A 21,636-nucleotide genomic window follows, 5' to 3' on the forward strand; every position below is an offset into this window, starting at 1 on the left:
AAAATAGCTAGGGAGTCCAAATAAGAAAACGGTGACGTTTTGTAGATGTTTGGGGTTGATCCGGATTCGACGGTGACGACTGTCCGGGTCGGGTCCGGGACAGTTTCGGACAGCGAGGCGAGGGGTCGATGCACTGAGCAAAGAGGGGTTGGCTGGGCCTAGGAGGAATGTGGAGAGCGGATTGGTCTGAGAGAAGAGGGGAGAGATGTAGCCCGGCACGGTTTCCGGAGACCGAAAACGTCCGACGTTATACCAGCTATATGAAGGAAATATGCCCTAGAGGCAATAATAAAGTTATTTTTTATTTCCTTATATCATGATAAATGTTTATTATTCATGCTAGAATTGTATTAACCGGAAACATAATACATGTGTGAATACATAGACAAACAGAGTGTCACTAGTATGCCTCTACTTGACTAGCTCGTTGATCAAAGATGGTTATGTTTCCTAGCCATTGACATCAGTTGTCATTTGATTAACGGGATCACATCATTAGGAGAATGATGTGATTGACTTGACCCATTCTGTTAGCTTAGCACTTGATCGTTTAGTTTGTTGCTATTGCTTTCTTCATGACTTATACATGTTCCTATGACTATGGGATTATGCAACTCCCGTTTACCGGACGAACACTTTGTGTGCTACCAAACGTCGCAACGTAATTGGGTGATTATAAAGGTGCTCTACAGGTGTCTCCGAAGGTACTTGTTGGGTTGGCGTATTTCGAGATTAGGATTTGTCACTCCGATTGTCGGAGAGGTATCTTGTTGGGGAAGTAGTAATTTCAAAAAATTTCCTACGCACACGCAAGATCATGGTGATGTATAGCAACGAGGGAAGAGTGTGATCTACGTACCTTGTAGATCGACAACGGAAGCGTTTGGTTGATGTAGTCGTACGTCTCCATGGCTCGACCGATCAAGCATCGAAACTACGGCACCTCCGAGTTCTAGCACACGTTCAGCTCGATGACGATCCCCGGACTCCGATCCAGCAAAGTGTCGGGGAAGAGTTCCGTCAGCACGACGGCGTGATGATGATCTTGATGTACTACTGTCGCAGGGCTTCGCCTAAGCACCGCTACAATATTATCGAGGACTATGGTGGCAGGGGGCGCCGCACACGGCTAAGAATAAGATCACGTGGATCAACTTCCCTCTATGGGGTGCCCCTTGCCTCAGTATATAAAGGATGGAGGAGGAGGAGGCCGTCCAAGGCAATTGGTGCGGCCAGGATGTGGAGTCCTACTAGGACTCCAAGTCCTAGTAGGAGTCCACCAAGAGGGGAGGAAGGGAGAAGGAAGTGGAGGAGAAGGAGAGGTGGCCGGCCCCCTTTTTCCCTAGTCCAATTCGGACTAGAGGGGGGGGGGCGCAGCAGCCCCTTGGCCCTTTCTCCTCTTCCCACTAAAGCCCATCAAGGCCCATTGCTTCTCCCGTAACTACCCGGTACTCCGAAAAATACCCGAATCACTCGGAACCTTTCCGATGTCCGAATATAGTCGTCCAATATATCGATCTTTACGTCTCGACCATTTCGAGACTCCTCGTCATGTCCCCAATCTCATCCGGGACTCCGAACTCCTTCGGTACATCAAAACTCATAAACTCATAATATAACTGTCATCAAAACCTTAAGCGTGCGGACCCTACGGGTTCGAGAACAATGTAGACATGACCGAGACTCGTCTCCGGTCAATAACCAATAGCGGGACCTGGATGCCCATATTGGCTCCTACATATTCTACGAAGATCTTTATCGGTCAGACCGCATAACAACATACGTTGTTCCCTTTGTCATCGGTATGTTACTTTCCCGAGATTCGATCGTCGGTATCTTAATACCTAGTTCAATCTCGTTACCGGCAAGTCTCTTTACTCATTCTGTAATACATCATCCCGCAACTAACTCATTAGTTGCAATGCTTGCAAGGCTTAAGTGATGTGCATTACCGAGAGGGCCCAGAGATACCTCTCCGACAATCGGAGTGACAAATCCTAATCTCGAAATACGCCAACCCAACATGTACCTTTGGAGACACCTGTAGAGCTCCTTTATAATCACCCAGTTACGTTGTGACATTTGGTAGCACACAAAGTGTTCCTCCGGCAAACGGGAGTTGCATAATCTCATAGTCATAGGAACATGTATAAGTCATGAAGAAAGCAATAGCAACATACTAAACGATCGGGTGCTAAGATAATAGAATGGGTCATGTCAATCAGATCATTCGCTTAATGATGTGATCCCGTTAATCAAATAACAACTCATTGTTCATGGTTAGGAAACATAACCATCTTTGATTAACGAGCTAGTCAAGTAGAGGCATACTAGTGACACTCTATTTGTCTATGTATTCACACATGTATTATGTTTCCGGTTAATACAATTCTAGCATGAATAATAAACATTTATCATGATATAAGGAAATAAATAATAACTTTATTATTGCCTCTAGGGCATATTTCCTTCATATCTCTGGGCCCTCTCGGTAATGCACATCACCTAAGCCTTGCAAGCATTGCAACTAATGAGTTAGTTGTGAGATGATGTATTATAGAACGAGTAAAGAGACTTGCCGGTAACGAGATTGAACTAGGTATTGAGATGCTAACGATCGAATCTCGGGCAAGTAACATACCGATGACAAAGGGAACAACGTATGTTGTTATGCGGTCTGACCGATAAAGATCTTCGTAGAATATGTAGGAGCCAATATGAGCATCCAGGTTCCGCTATTGGTTATTGACCGGAGACGTGTCTCGGTCATGTCTACATAGTTCTCGAACCCGTAGGGTCCGCAAGCTTAACGCTACGATGACAGTTATATTATGAGTTTATATGTTTTGATGCACCGAAGGAGTTCGGAGTCCCGGATGAGATCGGGGACATGACGAGGAGTGTCGAAATGGTCGAGACGTAAAGATCGATATATTGGACGACTATATTCGGACTTCGGAAAGGTTCCGAGTGATTCGGGTATTTTTCAGAGTACCGGAGAGTTACGGGAATTCGCCGGGGAGTATATGGGCCTTATTGGGCCATACGGGAATAGAGGAGAGAGGCCAAAAGGAAGGAGGCCTGTGCCCCCCCCCCCTCTGGTCCGAATTGGACAAGGGATGCAGGCCCCTTTTCCTTCTCCCTCTCCTCCTCTTTCCTTCTCTCCTACTCCAATAAGGAAAGGAGGAGTCCTACTCCCGGTAGGAGTAGGACTCCCCCCTTGGCTTGCCCTTCTTCTAGGCCGGCCGCCTCCCCCCTTGCTCCTTTATATACAGGGGCAGGGGGCACCTCTAGACACACAAGTTGATCAAGTTGATTGTCTCTTAGCCGTGTGCGGTGCCCCCCTCCACCATAGTCCACCTCGATAATACTGTAGCGGTGCTTAGGCGAAGCCCTGCGTCGGTAGAACATCAACATCGTCACCACACCGTCGTGCTGGCGAAACTCTCCCTCAACACTCGGCTGGATCAGAGTTAGAGGGACGTCATCGGGCTGAACGTGTGCTGAACTCGGAGGTGCCGTGCGTTCGGTACTTGATCGGTCGGATCGTGAAGACGTACGACTACATCAACCGCATTATGCTAACGCTTCCGCTTTCAGTCTACGAGGGTACGTGGACAACACTCTCCCCTCTCGTTGCTATGCATCACCATGATCTTGCGTGTGCGTAGGATTTTTTTTGAAATTACTACGTTTCCCAACAGTGGCATCCGAGCCAGGTTTTATGCGTTGATGTTATATGCACGAGTAAAACACAAGTGAATTGTGGGCGATATAAGTCATACTGCTTACCAGCATGTCACACTTTGGTTCGGCGGTATTGTTGGATGAAGCGGCCCGGACCGACATTACGCGTACGCTTACGCGAGACTGGTTTTACCGCCGTGCTATGCACACAGGTGACTAGCGGGTGTCAGTTTCTCCAACTTTAGTTGAACCGAGTGTGGCTACGCCCGGTCCTTGAGAAGGTTAAAACAGAACCAACTTGACAAACTATCATTGTGGTTTTGATGCGTAGGTAAGAACGGTTCTTGCTAAGCCCGTAGCAGCCACGTAAAACTTGCAACAACAAAGCAGAGGACGTCTAACTTGTTTTTGCAGGGCATGTTGTGATGTGATATGGTCAAGACGTGATGAGATATAAGTTGTTGTATAAGATGATCATGTTTTGTTGAAGTTATCGGCAACTGGCAGAAGCCTTATGGTTGTCTCTTTATTGCATAAGATGCAAGCGCCAAATAATTGCTTTGCAATTATCGCTATGCGATAGCAATAGTTGCAAGAGCAATAGTTGGCGAGACGACCATGTGACGACACATTGATATAGATCAAGATGATGGAGATCATGGTGTCATGCCGGTGACGATGGAAATCATGACAATGTTTTGGAGATGGAGATCAAAGGCACAAGATGATGATGGCCATATCATGCCACATATTTTGATTGCATGTGATGTTTATCTTTTATGCATCTTATCTTGCTTTAATTGACGGTAGCATTATAACATGATCTCTCACTAAATTTCAAGATAAAAGTGTTCTCCCTGAGTATGCACCGTTGCCAAAGTTCGTCGTGCCCAGACACCACGTGATGATCGGGTGTGATAAACTCTATGTCCATCTACAACGGGTGCAAGCCAGTTTTGCACACGCAGAATACTCAAGTTAAACTTGACGAGCCTAGCATATGCAGATATGGCCTCGGAACACTGAGACCGAAAGGTCGAGCGTGAATCATATAGTAGATATGATCAACATAGTGATGTTCACCATTGAAAACTACTCCATTTCACGTGATGATCGGTTATGGTTTAGTTGATTTGGATCACGTGATCACTTAGAAGATTAGAGGGATGTCTTTCTAAGTGGGAGTTCTTTATTAATATGATTAATTGAACTTAAATTTATCATGAACTTAGTCCTGGTAGTATTTGGATATCTATGTTGTAGATCAATAGCTCACGTTTAGCTCCCCTATTTTATTTTTGATATGTTCCTAGAGAAAACTAAGTTGAAAGATGTTAGTAGCAATGATGCGGATTGGATCCATGATCTGTGGTTTATCCTCATTGCTGCACAGAAGAATTATGTCCTTAATGCACCGCTAGGTGACAGACCTATTGCAGGAGCAGATGCAGACGTCATGAACGTTTGGCTAGCTCAACATGATGACTACTTGATAGTTTAGTGCACCATGCTTAACAACTTAGAATCGGGACTTCAAAGACGTTTTGAACGTCATGGATCATATGGATGTTCCAGGAGTTTAAGTTAATATTTCAAGCAAATACCCGAGTTGAGAGATATGAAGTCTCCAACAAGTTCTATAGCTAAAAGATGGAGGAGAATAGCTCAAGCAGTGAGCATGTGTTCAGATTGTCTGGGTACTACAATCGCTTGAATCAAGTGGGAGTTAATCTTCCAGATAAAATAGTGATTGACAGAATTCTCTAGTCACCATCACCAAGTTAGTAGAACTTCGTGATGAACTATAGTATGCAAGGGATGATGAAAACGATTCCCGAGCTTTTCATGATGATGAAATCGATGAAGGTAGAAATCAAGAAAGAGCATCAAGTTTTGATGATTAACAAGACCACTAGTTTCAAGAAAAGGGCAAAGGGAAAGAAAGGGAACTTCAAGAAGAACGGCAAGCAAGTTGCTGCTCAAGTGAAGAAGCCCAAGTCTGGTCCTAAGCCTGAGACTAAGTGCTTCTACTGCAAAGGGACTGGTCACTGGAAGCGGAACTGCCCCAAGTATTTGGCGGATAAGAAGGATGGCAAAGTGAACAAAGGTATATTTGATATACAGATTATTGATGTGTATTTTACTAGTGTTCGTAGCAACCCCTCGGTATTTGATACTGGTTCAGTTGCTAAGAGTAGTAACTCGAAACGGGAGTTGCAGAATGAACAGAGACTAGTTAAGGGTGAAGTGACGATGTGTGTTGGAAGTGGTTCCAAGATTGATATGATCATCATCGCACACTCCCTATACTTTCGGGATTAGTGTTGAACCTAAATAAGTGTTATTTGGTGTTTGCGTTGAGCATGAATATGATTTGATCATGTTTATTGCAATACGGTTATTCATTTAAGTAAGAGAATAAATTGTTGTTCTGTTTACATGAATAAAACCTTCTATGGTCATACACCCAATGAAAATGGTTTGTTAGATCTCGATCGTGGTGATGCACATTCTCATAATATTGAAGCCAAAAGATGCAAAGTTAATAATGATAGTGCAACTTATTTGTGGCACTGCTGTTTAGGTCATATTGGTGTAAAGCGCATGAAGAAAATCCATGCTGATGGGCTTTTGGAATCACTTGATTATGAATCAGTTGATGCTTGCGAACCGTGCCTCATGGGCAAGATGACTAAGACTCCGTTCTCCGGAACAATGGAGCAAGCAACTGACTTATTGGAAATAATACATACTGATGTATGCAGTCTGATGAATGTTGAGGCTCGCGGTGGGTATCATTATTTTCTAACCTTCACAGATGATTTGAGCAGATATGGGTATATCTACTTGATGAAACATAAGTCTGAAACATTTGAAAAGTTCAAAAACTTCAGAGTGAAGTGGAAAATCATCGTGACAAGAAAATAAAGTTTCTACGATCTGATCGCAGAGACAAATATTTGAGTTACGAGTTTGGTCTTCAATTAAAACAATGTGGAATAGTTTCACAAAATCGTGCCACCTGGAACACCACAGCATAATGGTGTGTCCGAACGTCATAACCGTACTATTATTGGATATAGTGCAATCTATGATGTTTCTTACCGATTAACCACTATAGTTTTGAGGTTATGCATTAGAGACAGCTACATTCACGTTAAATAGGGCACCATCTAAATCCGTTGAGACGACACCGTATGAACTATGGTTTGGAAAGAAACCAAAGTTGTCATTTTTTAAGTTTGAGGTTGCAATGCTTATGTGAAAAAGTTTCAACCTAATAAGCTCAAACCCAAATCGGAGAAGTGCGTCTTCATAGGATACCCAAAAGAAAATGTTGGGTACACCTTGTATCACAGATCCGAAGGCAAGTTATTCGTTGCGAGAATGGATCCTTTCTAGAGAAGGAGTTTCTCTCGAAAGAAGTGAGTGGGAGGAAAGTAGAACTTGATGAGGTAACTGTACCTGCTCCCTTATTGGAGAGTAGTTCATCACAGAATTCTGTTTCTGTGACTCCTACACCAATTAGTGAGGAAGCTAATGATGATGATCATGTAACTTCAGATCAAGTTACTACCAAACCTCGTAGGTAAACCAGAGTGAGATCCGCACCAGAGTGGTACGGTAATCATGTTCTGGAGGTCATGTTACTTGACCATGACGAACCTACGAACTATGAGGAAGCGATGATGAGCCCAGATTCCACGAAATGGCTTGAGGCCATGAAATCTGAGATGAGATCCATGTATAAGAACAAAAGTATGGACTTTGATTGACTTTCCCAAAGATCGGCGAGCCATTGAGATTAAATGGATCTTCAGGAGGAAGACGGACGTTGATAGTAGTGTTACTATCTACAAAGCTAGAATTGTCGCAAAAGGTTTTTGACAAGTTCAAGGTGTTGACTACGATGAGAGTTTCTCACTCGTATCTATGCTTAAGTCTGTCCGAATCATGTTAGCAATTGCCACATTTTATGAAATCTGGCAAATGGATAAACAAAACTGCATTCCTTAATGGATTTATTAAAGAAGAGTTGTATATGATGCAAACAGAAGGTTTTGTCAATCCTAAAGGTGCTAACAAAATATGCAAGCTCCAGTGATCCATCTATGGACTGGTGCAAGCATCTCGGAGTTGGAATATACGCTTTGATAAGTTGATCAAAGCATATAGTTTTATACAGACTTGCCGTGAAGTCTGTATTTACAAGAAAGTGAGTGGGAGCACTACATCATTTTTGATAAGTATATGTGAATGACATATTGTTGATCGGAGATAATGTAGAATTATTCTGCAAAGCATAAAGGAGTGTTTGAAAGGAGTTTTTCAAAGAAAGACCTCGGTGAAGCTGCTTACATATTGAGCATCAAGATCTATAGAGATAGATTAAGACGCTTGATAAGTTTTTCAATGAGTACATACCTTGACAAGATTTTGAAGTAGTTCAAAATGGAACAGTCAAAGAAAGAGTTCTTGCCTGTGTTACAGGGTGTGAAACTGAGTAAGACTCAAAGCTCGACCACGGCAGAAGATAGAAAGAGAATGAAAGTCATTCCCTATGCCTTGGCCATAGGTTCTATAAAATATGCCATGCTATGTACCAGATCTATTGTATAGCCTACACTGTTTTTGGCAAGGGAGTACAATAGTGATCTAGGAGTAGATCACTGGACATCGGTCAAAATTATCCTTAGTGGAATAAGGACATGTTTCTCAATTATGGAGGTAACAAAAAGGTTCGTCGTAAAGGGTTACGTCGATGCAAATTTTGACACTGATCCAGATGACTCTAAATCTCAATCTGGATACATATTGAAAGTGGGAGCAATTAGCTAGAGTAGCTCCGTGCAGAGCATTGTTGACATAGAAATTTGCAAAATACTTACGGATCTGAATGTGGCAGAGCCATTGAATGAACTTCTCTCACAAGAAAAACATGATCACACCTTAGTACTCTTTGGGTGTTAATCACATAGCGATGTGAACTAGATTATTGACTCTAGTAAACCCTTTGGATGTTGGTCACATGTCGATGTGAACTATGGGTGTTAATAACATGGTGATGTGAACTATTGGTATTAAATCACATGGCGATGTGAACTAGATTATTGACTCTAGTGCAAGTGGGAGACTAAAGGAAATATGCCATAGAGGCAATAATAAAGTTATTATTTATTTCCTTATTTCATGATAAATGTTTATTATTCATGCTAGAATTGTATTAACCGGAAACATGATACATGTGTGAATACATAGACAAACAGAGTGTCACTAGTATGCCTCTACTTGACTAGCTCGTTGATCAAAGATGGTTATGTTTCCTAGCCATTGACATGAGTTGTCATTTGATTAACGGGATCACATCATTAGGAGAATGATGTGATTGACTTGACCCATTCCGTTAGCTCAACACTTGATCGTTTAGTTTGTTGCTATTTCTTTCTTCATGGCTTTTACATGTTCCTATGACTATGAGATTATGCAACTCCCGTTTACCGGAGGAACACTTTGTGTGCCACCAAACGTCACAACGTAACTGGGTGATTATAAAGGTGCTCTACAGGTGTCTCCGAAGGTACTTTTTGGGTTGGCGTATTTCGAGATTAGGATTTGTCACTCTGATTATCGGAGAGGTATCTCTGGGCCCTCTCGGTAATGCACATCACCTAAGCCTTGTTAGTTGCGAGATGATGTATTACGGAAAAAGTAAAGAGACTTTCCGGTAACGAGATTGAACTAGGTATTGAGATGCCGACGATCGAATCTCGGGCAAGTAACATACCGATGACAAAGGGAACAACGTATGTTGTTATGCGGTCTGACCGATAAAGATCTTCGTAGAATATGTAGGAGCCAATATAAGCATCCAGGTTCCGCTATTGGTTATTGATCGTAGACGTGTCTCGGTCATGTCTACATAGTTCTCGAACCCGTAGGGTCCGCACGCTTAACGCTACAATGACAGTTACATTACGAGTTTATATGTTTTGATGTACCGAAGGAGTTCGGAGTCCCAGATGAGATCGGGGACATGACGAGGAGTCTCGAAATGGTCGAGACGTAAAGATCGATATATTGGACGACTATATTCGGACTTCGGAAAGGTTCCGAGTGATTCGGGTATTTTTCGGAGTACCGGAGAGTTACGGGAATTCTCCGGGGAGTATATGGGCCTTATTGGGCCATACGGGAATAGGGGAGAGAGGCCAAAAGGAAGGAGGCCTGCGCCCCCCCCCCTCTGGTCCGAATTGGACAAGGGGTGCAGCCCCCTTTTCCTTCTCCCTCTCCTCCTCTTTCCTTCTCTCCTACTCCAACAAGGAAAGGAGGAGTCCTACTCCTGGTAGGAGTAGGACTCCCCCCTTAGCGCGCCCTCCTCCTAGGCCGGACGCCTCCCCCCTTGCTCCTTTATATACAGGGGCAGGGGACACCTCTATACACACAAGTTGATCAAGTTGATCGTCTCTTAGCCGTGTGCGGTGCCCCCCTCCACCATAGTCCACCTCGATAATACTGTAGCGGTGCTTAGGCGAAGCCCTGTGTCGGTAGAACATCAACATCGTCACCATGCCGTCGTGCTGACGAAACTCTCCCTCAACACTCGGCTGGATCGGAGTTAGAGGGACGTCATAGGGCTGAACGTGTGCTGAACTTGGAGGTGCCGTGCGTTCGGTACTTGATCGGTCGGATCGTGAAGACGTACGACTACATCAACCGCATTGTGCTAACGCTTCCGCTTTCGGTCTACGAGGGTACGTGGACAACACTCTCCCCTCTAGTTGCTATGCATCACCATGATCTTGCGTGTGCGTAGGAATTTTTTTAAAATTACTACGTTTCCCAACACTATAATGCCGCTATAGTTTAACGGTTGGGCTATCAAACGAACTCCGAATGCCATGAAACTTGACAGGCGGTCTATCTACACTATAATAAGACCGCACGCCAACTTTCAACCCAATCCGAGAACATTTTTCCGGCCACTTATAAAATACTATTTCGGACGTGTCGCGGGCGCGTGCGAGTGTGGTTGGGCTCAGAACGGACAACGGACGGAATTGGGGGAACCCGGACGAATGCATGTTTTGAAAACATGAAGATACAATGCACATGATGACATGACAAGATGCAACACGCAAGCGAATGACATGGTAACGTCGGCGAATAACTGGAAGACACCTGGCACATCGGTCTCGGGGCGTCACACTTTTTCCCTTATCTTCATATGTGGATTGTACAAAAGTCTCTGAACTATTTTTGTCCTGAATGACTGATATGTCCATTTTGCATCATGCTTTTATATCGAAATTTATTGCATTATGGGCTATTATTACACATTATTTCATAATACTTATGCCTATTCTCTCTTATTTTACAAGGTTTACACGAAGAGGGAGAATGCCGGCAGCTAGAATTCTGGGCTGGAAAAGGAACAAATATTAGAGACCTATTCTGGGCAACTCCAAAAGTCCTGAAACTCCACGGAAGTCGGTTTTGGAATATATAAAAAATATTGGGTGAAGAAAGCACCAGAGGGGGCCACCCACCGTCCATGAGGGTGGGGGCGCGGCCTACCCCCTGGGCGCGCCCCCTGTCTCGTGGGCCCCCTGGCAGGCCTCCGGTGCCCATATTTGGCTATATGAAGTCTTTTGCCCTGGAAAAAATCATAAGCAAGCTTTCGGGACCAAACACCGCCGCCACGAGGCGGAACCTTGGCGGAACCAATCTAGGGCTTCGGTGGAGCTGTTCTACCGGGGAAACATCCCTCCGGGAGGGGGAAATCGTCACCATTGATCCTCTCAACGGGAGGGGTCAATCTCCATCAACATCTTCACCGGCACCATATCCTCTCAAACCCTAGTTCATCTCTTGTATTCGATCTTTGTCTCAAAACCTCAGATTGGTACATGTGGGTTGCTAGTAGTGTTTATTGCTCCTTGTAGTTGAAGCTAGTTGGTTTATTCGGTGGAAGATTATATGTTCAGATCCTTTATGCATATTAATACCCCTCTGATTATGAACATGAATATGATTTGTGAGTAGTTACGTTTGTTCCTGAGGACATGGGAGAAGTCTTGCTATAAGTAGTCATGTGAATTTGCTATTCGTTCGATATTTTGATGAGATGTATGTTGTCTCTCCTCTAGTGGTGTCATGTGAATGTTGACTACATGAAACTTAACCATTATTTGGGCCTAGGGGAAGGCATTGGGAAGTAATAAGTAGATGATGGGTTGCTAGAGTGACAGAAGCTTAAACCCTAGTTTATGCGTTGCTTCGTAAGGGGCTGATTTGGATCCATATGTTTCATGCTATGGTTAGGTTTATCTTAATACTCCCTCCGTTCCTAAATGTTAGGTGTATTATTTTTTTCAAAAAGTCAAACTTCTCTAACTTTGACCAAGTTTGTAGACAAAAATATTAATTCTTAGAATAAAAATCATAACTAATAGATTCGCCATGAAATATATTTTTATATTTTACATATATAGTATTGTAAATCTTTATATATCTTGCTATAAAGTTGGTCAAACATAGACATCGTTTGACTTTTTAAAAAACTAATACACCTTACATTTAGGAACGGAGGGAGTACTTCTTTTGTAGTTGATGATGCTTGCAAGAGGGGTTAATCATAAGTGGGATGCTTGTCCAAGTAAGGACAGTACCCAAGCACCGGTCCACCCACATATCAAATTATCAAAGTACCGAACGCGAATCATATGAACGTGATGAAAACTAGCTTGACGATAATTCTCGGGAGCGTTTTCCTTTATATAAGAGTTTGTCCAGGCTTGTCCTTTGCTACAAAAAGGAGTGGGCCATCTTGCTGCACCTTATTTACTTTTGTTATTTGTTACCCGTAACAAATTACCTTATCACAAAACTATCTGTTACCGATAATTTCAGTGCTTGCAGAGAATACCTTACTGAAAACTACTTATCATTTCCTTCTGCTCCTCATTGGGTTCGACACTCCTACTTATCGAAAGGACTACGATTGATCCCCTATACTTGTGGGTCATCAATGACATAAATAAATTATTGCATAGTTTGCATTAGAAATCACCTCAAAAATATACATGTATGCAATATTTTATGGTCGTATCCAAGGTAGTCATGTCCTCATCACCTTCTTATCTGCCAAGTATTTGGGGTAGTTCCGCTTCCAGTGACCATTCCCTTTGTAGTAGAAGCACTCAGTCTCAGGCTTAGGTCTAGCTTTGGGTTTCTTCACGGGAGTGGCAACTTGCTTGCCATTCTTTCTTGAAGTTCCCTTTCTTTTCCTTTGCCCCTTTTCTTGAAACTAGTGGTCTTGTTAACCATCAACACTTGATGCTCTTTCTTGATTTCTATATTCGCCGATTTTAGCATCGCGAAGAGCTCGGGGATCGTTCTCATCATCCCTTGCATATTATAGTTCATCACGAAGTTCCAGTAACCTGGTGATGGTGACTAGAGAATTCTGTCAATCACTATCTCATCTAGAAGATTAACTCCCACTTGATTGAAGTGATTGTAGTACTCAGACATTCTGAGTACATGCTCACTGGTTGAGCTATTCTCCTCCATCTTGTAGGCAAAGTACTTGTCAGAGGTCTCATACCTCTCGACTCGGGCATGATTCTGAAATACCAATTTCAGCTCTTGGAACATCTTATATGCTCTGTGGCGTTCAAAACATTTTTGAAGTCCTGGTTCTAAGCCGTAAAGCATGGCGCACTAAACTATCAAGTAGTCATCATACCGAGCTTGCCAAACATTCATAATGTTTGCATCTTCTCCTGCAATAGGTCTGTCACCTAGCGGTGCATCAAGGACATAATTCTTCAGTGCAACAGTGAGGATTATTCTCAGATCACGGACCCAATCCGCATCATTGCTACTATCATCTTTCAACTTATTTTTCTCTAGGAACGTATTAAGAATAAACGGGGAGCTACATCGCAAGCTATTGATCTACAACATAGATATGCAAATACTATCAGGACTAAGTTCATGATAAATTAAGTTCAATTAATCATATTACTTAAGAACTCCCACTTAGATCGACATCCCTCGAGTCATCTAAATGATCACGTGATCCATATCAACTAAACCATGTCCGATCATCACGTGAGATGGGGTAGTTTTCAATGGTGAACATCTCTATGTTGATCATTGTTGGAAATATGCCCTAGAGGCAATAATAAATTAGTTATTATTATATTTCCTTGTTCATGATAATCGTTTATTATCCATGCTAGAATTGTATTGATAGGAAACTCAGATACATGTGTGGATACATAGACAACACCATGTCCCTAGTAAACCTCTAGTTGACTAGCTCGTTGATCAATGGATGGTTACGGTTTCCTGACCATGGACATTGGATGTCGTTGATAACAGGATCACATCATTAGGAGAATGATGTGATGGACACGACCCAATCCGAAGCCTAGCACAAGATCATGTAGTTCGTATGCTAAAGCTTTTCTAATGTCAAGTATCATTTCCTTAGACCATGAGATTGTGCAACTCCCGGATACCGTAGGAGTGCTTTGGGTGTGCCAAACGTCACAACGTAACTGGGTGGCTATAAAGGTACACTACAGGTATCTCCGAAAGTGTCTGTTGGGTTGGCACGAATCGAGACTGGGATTTGTCACTCCGTGTAAACGGAGAGGTATCTCTGGGCCCACTCGGTAGGACATCATCATAATGTGCACAATGTGATCAAGGAGTTGATCACGGGATGATGTGTTACGGAACGAGTAAAGAGACTTGCCGGTAACGAGATTGAACAAGGTATCGGGATACCGACGATCGAATCTCGGGCAAGTATCGTACCGCTAGACAAAGGGAATTGTATACGGGATTGATTAAGTCCTTGACATCGTGGTTCATCCGATGAGATCATCGTGGAACATGTGGGAGCCAACATGGGTATCCAGATCCTGCTGTTGGTTATTGACCGGAGAGTTATCTCCGTCATGTCTGCATGATTCCCGAACCCGAGGAGTTCCGGAATGGTCCGGAGGTAAAGAATTATATATAGGAAGTGCTATTTCGGCTATCGGGACAAGTTTCGGGGTCACCGGTATTGTACCAGGACCACCGGAAGGGTCCCGGGGGTCCACCGGGTGGGGCCACCTGCCCCGGGGGGGCCACATGGGCTGTAGGGGGTGCGCCTTGGCCTGTATGGGCCAAGGGCACCAGCCCCAAGAGGCCCATGCGCCAAGAGATGAGGGAAAGGAAGAGTCCTAAAGGGGGAAGGCACCTCCTAGGTGCCTTGGGGAGGTGGGACTCCTCCCTGGCCGCACCCTTCCTTGGAGGAAGGGCCAAGGCTGCCCCCCCCCCCTCTCCCTTGGCCCTATATATAGTGGGGGGAAGGGAGGGCAACCATACCTAAGCCCTGGCGCCTCCCTCTCCCTCCCATGACACATCTCCCTCCTCCCGCAGCGCTTGGCGAAGCCCTGTTGGAATCCCGCTACTTCCACCACGCCGTCGTGCTGCTGGATCTCCATCAACCTCTCCTTCCCCCTTGCTGGATCAAGAAGGAGGAGACGTCGCTGCTCCGTACGTGTGTTGAACGCGGAGGTGCCGTCCGTTCGGCGCTAGGATCATCGGTGATTTGGATCACGACGAGTACGACTCCATCAACCCCGTTCTCTTGAACGCTTCCGCGCGCGATCTACAAGGGTATGTAGATCCACTCCCCCCCTCGTTGCTAGATGACTCCATAGATTAATCTTGGTGACACGTAGGAAATTTTTGAATTATTGCTACGTTCCCCAACAATCATATCTACTATATGATTCACGTTTGATGTTTCAGTCTCTAGTGTTCCGAGGCCATGTCTGTACATGCTAGGCTCATCAAGTTTAACCCGAGTATTCCGCATGTGCAAAACTATCTTGCACCCATTGTATGTGAACGTAGAGCTTATCACACCCGATCATCATGTGGTGTCTCGGCACGACGAACTGTCGCAATGATGCATACTTAGGAAGAACACTTATACCTTGAAATTTTTAGTGAGGGATCATCTTATAATGCTACCGTCGTACTAAGAAAAATAAGATGCATAAAAAGATAAACATCACATGCAATCAAAATATGTGACATGATATGGCCATCATCATCTTGTGCCTCTGATCTCCATCTCCAAAGCACCATCATGATCTCCATCGTCACTGGCTTTACACCTTGATCTCCATCGTAGCGTTGTTGTCATCTCGCCAACTATTGCTTCTACAACTATCGCTAACACATAGTGATAAAGTAAAACAATTACATGGCGATTGCAGTTCATACAATAAAGCGACAACCATAAGTCTCCTGCCAGTTGTCGATAACTTCTACAAAACATGATCATCTCATACAATAACGTATATCACATCATGTCTTGACCATATGACATCACAACATGCCCTGCAAAAACAAGTTAGACATCCTCTACTTTGTTGTTGCAAGTTTTACGTGGCTGCTACGGGCTTCTAGTAAGAACCATTCTTACCTATGCATCAAAACCACAATGATGTTTCGTCAAGTTTGATGTTTTAACCTTCAACAAGGACCAGCCGCAGTCAAATTCGATTCAACTAAAGTTGGAGAAACGGACACCCGCCAGCCACCTTTATGCAAAATAAGTTGCATGTGTGTCAGTGGAACCGGTCTCATGAACGTGGTCATGTAAGGTTGGTCCGAGACACTTCATCCAACAATACCCCTGAATCAAAATAAGACATTGGTGGTAAGAAGTATAACTATCACCGCCCACAACTCTTTGTGTTCTACTCGTGCATATCATCTATGCATAGACCTGGCTCGGATGCCACTGTTGAGTAACGTAGCATGCAATTTCAAAAAAAATTCCTACGCTCACGCAAGATCTATCTGGGAGATGCATAGCAACAGGAGGGGGAGAGTGTGTCCACGTACCCTCGTAGACCGAAAGCGGAAGCGTTTGACAACGCGGTTGATGTAGTCGAACTTCTTCTTGTTCCGACCGATCAAGCACCGGACGTACCGCACCTTCGAGTTCTGCACACGTTCAGCTCAATGACGTCCCTCGAACTCTTGATCCAGCAAAGTGTCGAGGGAGAGTTACGTCAGCACGACAGCGTGGTGACAGAGATGGTGAAGTGATCCGCGCAGGGTTTTGCCTAAGCACTACGACAATATGACTGGAGGCGCAAACTATAGTGGGGGGCGCCGCACACGGCTAACAATTGTTGTTGTGTGTTCTAGCGGTGTCCCCCCATATATATACATATATATATATATAGGTTGGAGGGGAGGAGAGGCAGCCAAGGGGGTGCCCCAAGTAGGAGGAATCCTACTTGGGGTCCTCCCAATTCGGCCTCCCCCTTTCTTATTCCTATTCGGAGTAGGAAGGGAAGATGGGGAAGGGGGAATCCTATTTCCTTTTTTCCTTTCCTCCTTCCCCTTTTTTACTCCAATTTAGCTAGCCCATATGGGGGGCGCACTAGCTCCTTTGTGGCTGGTGTGTTTCCCCTCTTGGCCCATAAGGCCCATATCTTTTGTCGGGGGTTCCTAGAACCCCTTCCGGTGACCTGATAATAAGTATCCGGTGCATCCCAAAACACTTCCGGTGTCCGAATACCATCATCCTATATATCAATCTTTACCTCTCTACCATTTTGAGACTCCTCGTCATGTCCGTGATCTCATCCGGGACTCCGAACAACATTCAGTCACCAAATCACATGACTCATATAATGCAAAATCGTCATCGAACGTTAAGCGTGCGGACCCTACGGGTTCGAGAACTATGTAGACATGACCAAGACACCTCTCGGGTCAATAACCAACAACGGAACCTGGATGCTCATATTGGTTCCCACATATTCTATGAAGATCTTTATCGGTCGTACCGTAATGACAACATATGTTATTCCCTTTGTCATCGGTATGTTACTTGCCCGAGATTGGATCGTCGGTATCTTCATACCTAGTTCAATCTCCTTACCGGCAAGTCTCTTTACTCGTTCCGTAATGCATCATCATGTAACTAACTCATTTGTCACATTTCTTGCAAGGCTTATAGTGATGTGCATTACTGAGAGGACCCAGAGATGCCTCTCCGATACACGGAGTGACAAATCCTAATCTTGATCTATGCCAACTCAAAAAACACCTTCAGAGACACCTGTAGAGCATCTTTATAATCACCCAGTTACATTGTAACGTTTGATAGCATACAAAGTGTTCCTCCGGTATTCGGGAGTTGCATAATCTCATAGTCAGAGGAATATGTATAAGTCATGAATAAAGCAATAGCAATAAAACTAAATGATCATAATGCTTAAGCTAACGGATGGGTCTTGTCCATCACATCATTCTCTAATGATGTGATCCCGTTCATCAAATGACAACACATGTCTATGGTTAGGAAACTTAACCATCTTTGATTAACGAGCTAGTCAAGTAGAGGCATACTAGGGACACTCAATTTTGTTCTATGTATTCACACATGTACTAAATTTCCGGTTAATACAATTCTAGCATGAATAATAAACATTTATCATGATATAAGGAAATATAAATAACAACTTTATTATTGCCTCTACAACATATTTCCTTCATTATGAACTTAGGATAAAAGTGATTTCAGGCAATAATCTATAGTTAATAACAAGTCGGTGATATCAAAATGTGAAATAAAATTAGTCTTGCTTTTCATGGTTCAATATTTTCATGTAATACAAATCAATACACATATGTATCACATTCATGATTCCAATCGCTCAAGGCTTTATCATATTTAAACATCTTATCATAACAAAACCCAGAGCGTTGGTCATTTAACTAAGTCCATGACTCTCCCTTTTCAACTACTCAACACTTCGCTTAATGCCCATAGCACAAGCCTTGGTATTCACACTTAAATGGTAAATAAAATGATGATTGAGATTTTATAAGAAGACAACTAAAAAAGTCTCACACCAAAGCGGCTGACCATTAGGCAATGGAGAGGCCTTACAATCAATATTAGTGCGAGAAGTAGAGATTGCGTGCAATAGATGCACTAGATATATAAGCATATGAAAGCTGTCCAAATGAACTAGTGGGTGTGCATTCAACTTGCTTGCCCACGAATACCTCGATCATTTTGAGGAAGCTCATCATCGGAATATACATGTCAAGTTCTATAATGTAAAAGATCCCACTAATATGATGATGACCTATCCCTCAAGGGCTCCCTAGCGATGTCATCGAGCTCAATGACGTGACAAGGGACCAACAAAGTCGCCCAGGAGCCAAGTTGAGCTTTGGAAGAACATGTGGGAGCGCCCAAAATATTTACGGAGCTTGCTTCACTATCTGTTAGCCCTTCAAATGACCAATCGGAACTACATGATACTATTCCAGACTAGATGGGTTTTAATGATAAAATTGCATGCTGGTATTATCGATTACTTTACAAAATATAGAAATGGGGTTATATTTATAAACACCGGGGGCGTATTAGCAACGTTGCAGCCAAGTCTAGAGTGTCACCATCTTGACAAACATGTTCGACGTGGCTGCCAAACGATGTGTTATGTTGAGAGTAGCACTCTGAGAGTTTGTGACCTAAGCATAGCATGTGCTTTAGAGCACGTACGGCGGGCGCGTGAAGCAGGAGCCAGCATCCCCTGGTGTCTCCGCCGCGTCAAGGACGAGCCGGTGTCGCTTCCGCCGCACAGCCGCTACGCGTGGATCGACGGGACCTCCTCGCCACCACAACGCCACTGCCGCCCGATAAAGGATGATCTGCCGCCCGCGATCGCCTAGGCTCATGGCCGCATCCTCCACTACCTCGAAGGCGGCGGGCACGGCGGTGCCTCTGGCTCTTGGGCTGTGGTATCCGAGGCCGAGCACGTGGCGTGGAAATAGGAGTGGGAGTAATTAATAATGCTAACTCTTGACGACGTGGCATGTTTATATATAGCAGCTCACTATTGTCAATTACTCCTTATACATGACTTGATGATGTGGCAGAATTGCATGAAGAGGGAAAACACATACTACTCCGTTTTTAAGAATAGAGGATAATACTCTTAGACTAGCCACAATGAATAGTAATATAAACTAGTAATGTTACTAGTCTATGTTACTACCTCTACAGTGGGGAGTAACATATGTGTGATAACATGAAGCACTTCATTTATTAGGTTATAGACACATCTTGTCTTGATATGTGTGATGTTACTCAGGGCATCTCCAACACTTGTGAGATAGGTGTTGGTAAATTTGCCACCTAGGACATAGTGATGATGTGGCATGTATTAAATACGGAGAGAGAACAAAGTTGTATGTAGATTAACCAACAACCTTTGCACAAGCTCCAAGGTGAAATAAAGAGCAATCATATTTATTGTCTCACCATCTATTGGATAGCTTACATACAACCCATTGGAGTAGTTGTATGATAACTTGTTGGTTGATGACATGTACATTTTACCAACAAGACTAACATGCAACCTGTTGGAGATGCCCTCATAGTACTAGTAGTAACTAGCTATGTTACCACTTTCATCTCTTTCTTCATTTATTGCATGTCACATCATCTATTTAATCTAGATATATATAATGTTACTATCAATGTTACTTTCATTATGGATAGTTTTATATGTACCGTAGAGCTATTTTTTCAAACTGAAAAGGAGAAAAGCGGAAAGTTGGCAAACCACTGACCACTCCGTTTCTACGGACATAAAATAAGATTCATTCCTTTCGAAATAAAAAAAGATTCATTGCAGCTCCACGTACTGTACTAGTAGTACTCCATTTCTGCGCATTTGCTAGTCAAGACCAGACCGGGCCCCGTCGAATCGAATCCTTGTTTAAAATTGAATCCTTGAATGCCAACGAACTCTCCCTTGTACTCCAGTACCAGCCACACACCCACCCGATCCTGCCACCTTTAATTCCTGGGCAATCGCGTCGCTGTCCGATTCATTATCGGAGGGTGAGGAGGTCATTTATTACGAGGTCGGGGGTTGGGATGTTGTTGCCTCGGTCGACGGTGGTAGCTGCCGCCGCTTACCGGTCCTGTCCTGCTGCTAAATTACATTTAAAAAGAAAATATGTTGCTGGCTGTGGATTTCTGAGTTTGAAGAGAGCTCGCTTGAGTGTGTGTATAATATAAAGACTTTGACGGCTTTGAGAGAAGGTGTGATGCGCTGGAGATCGATACTGTAATACGAGTTGTTCGATTCGTGGCAGTGACGGCAGCGCAAGTTTAGACGTACTTGGAGTACGTCGGTCATCTCATCCTTGGACTTGGAGGTTGTAACCATTTCGACTTGGAGGGTGTATCTTTGCATGCACCCGGGAAGGAGGAGAAATCTTTGCATGATCTGAGGCAAATGAAGTCCATGTTTTTTTTTCTTATCATATTTTTTAGAAGGCAGAATTTAAATTAAAAAAACTACAGCTTGTTGCGAACAACGAGCACAGTGCGGAAATCATACCAGGGCTAGTCCAAAGACAGCCACCTGAGGGCACAACTACAAAGCAAAAAGAGTTTGTCAAAAATAGAGCAACATCGCCACGTCTCGACCATCGCCGGTCACATCCGAAGACAACACCAACTTCGGGTGAACTTCCCCTGTCGACGCATCATCCACCCATTAATGCCTAAAAGGAGGTGGCAAGTAGATGGCGAAATTTGTCAGTCCACTAAAAGCATCGTGTTGGATTCACCCGCGATGACGTACATTGCGCCACTAAAGATCGTCTTAGACAACGGCGAGCACCGAAAGTAGCTCAACATGAAACCTCAAGACCGTGCCTTCAAGCACGATGCTCCCAACAGAATAGCGACGTAGAGGACGCCGTCATCACGTTGATTCAACTCTGAACATAGGCTTTCGCCCGAAGACCACTACCAATCCCAGGAGCGAGTGGGCCACGTCACCCAGATTGGCCACTTCGCCGCCGCCGCAGCACTTCGCC

The sequence above is a fragment of the Triticum urartu genome, chromosome 7 (assembly GCF_003073215.2).
Source record: "Triticum urartu cultivar G1812 chromosome 7, Tu2.1, whole genome shotgun sequence".
In the NCBI taxonomy this organism is placed as follows: domain Eukaryota; kingdom Viridiplantae; phylum Streptophyta; class Magnoliopsida; order Poales; family Poaceae; genus Triticum; species Triticum urartu.